Source organism: Octodon degus, unplaced genomic scaffold (assembly GCF_000260255.1).
Source record: "Octodon degus isolate 3935 unplaced genomic scaffold, OctDeg1.0 scaffold00017, whole genome shotgun sequence".
Classification (NCBI taxonomy): domain Eukaryota; kingdom Metazoa; phylum Chordata; class Mammalia; order Rodentia; family Octodontidae; genus Octodon; species Octodon degus.
The window spans coordinates 16,067,393-16,067,913 of record NW_004524593.1 but is presented as its reverse complement, the minus strand read 5'-3'; positions in this window follow the sequence as shown (position 1 = coordinate 16,067,913).

Sequence of the window (521 nt, the reverse complement as noted above, 5' to 3'; positions counted from 1 at the left end):
GTGGTGCTGGGGGATTGAACCGTGGTCCCTGATGCTTTGCCAAGCTTGTTCTAAGTAGGTGCTTTAGACCACTGAGCCATCTCTCCAGCCCCTGTAAATTGAAATCTTAAAAACTGAGAAGCGTAAAAATATGATGGGAGGGGGACAAGCAAAATAATAAATGTAGTTTTCAGGATCACGAGATTAAACTAATGGAGAAAAGTGTATCCGTTCATTGTGGAAACATTCATTAATGAAGGGTGTAAAATATCCTCTTTGGTGCTGTGGGTGACCTGAAATAAAACAGGAGTCAGTTCTTGTCTCTAGGAATTCAGACTCCACAAGATGCAGGAAGAGGTGCGCTGGAAAGCAGAGGTCATTATGCGGGCAATCAGGCTGGACAGAGCATCCCCTGGGCATTGTTGCAAATTTTCTTTTTTAAGTAATTTTTTTTTGGGGTGAGGCCTCATAAGATGTGTCAATGTGCTGCCCAGGGTGACTTGTTCCTCCTGCTTCAGCTTCCTGGTGCTGGGATTCCAGGC